The sequence below is a fragment of the Fulmarus glacialis genome, unplaced genomic scaffold (assembly GCF_000690835.1).
Source record: "Fulmarus glacialis isolate BGI_N327 unplaced genomic scaffold, ASM69083v1 scaffold37840, whole genome shotgun sequence".
Taxonomy (NCBI): Eukaryota; Metazoa; Chordata; class Aves; order Procellariiformes; family Procellariidae; genus Fulmarus; species Fulmarus glacialis.
Genome location: NW_009190351.1, coordinates 12197 through 12992, shown reverse-complemented (window position 1 = coordinate 12992; position 796 = coordinate 12197).

The following is a 796-nucleotide window of genomic DNA, read 5'->3' as shown; positions in this document are numbered from 1 at the left end:
AGAGAAGGTTCTGGGGCGGAGCATCTTGAATGCCATCAAGTGGCACGTACAGGACAACCAGGTGATGAGGCCCAGTCAGCGTGGGTTTATGAAGGCAGGTCCTGCTTGAGTAACCTGATCTCCTTCTATGACAAGGTGACTCGCCTAGTGGATGAGGGAAAGGCTGTGGATGTGGTCTACCTAGACTTTAGTAAAGCCTTTGACAATGTTTCCCACAGCATTCTCCTGGAGAAACTTGCTTGGACGGGCGTATTCTTTGCTGGGTAAAAAACTGGCTGGATGGCCAGGCCCAAAGAGTTGTGGTGAATGGAGTTAAATCCAGTTGGTGAATGGTCACAACTGGTGTTCCCCAGGGCTCACTATTCTGCTTAATATCTTTATCAACGATCTAGACTAGGGGATCAAGTGCACCTGCAGTAAGTTTGCAGTTGACACCAAACTGGGCGGCAGTGTTGATCAGCTCGAGGGTAGGAAGGCTCTGCAGAGGGATCTGGACAGGCTGGATCGATGGGCTAAGGCCAACTGTATGAGGTTCAACAAGGCCAAGTGCCAAGTGCCAACAAGGCAAGGTCCTGCACTTGGGTCACAACAACCCCATGCAATGCTACAGGCTTGGGGAAGAGTGGCTGGAAAGCTGCCCAGAGGAAAAGGACTTGGGGGTGCTGGTTGACAGTCAGCTGAACATGAGCCAGCAGTGTGCCCAGGTGGCCAAGAAGGCCAACAGCCTCCTGGCCTGTATCAGAAATAGTGTGGCCAGCAGGAGTAGGGAAGTGATCGTGCGCCTGTACTCGGCCCT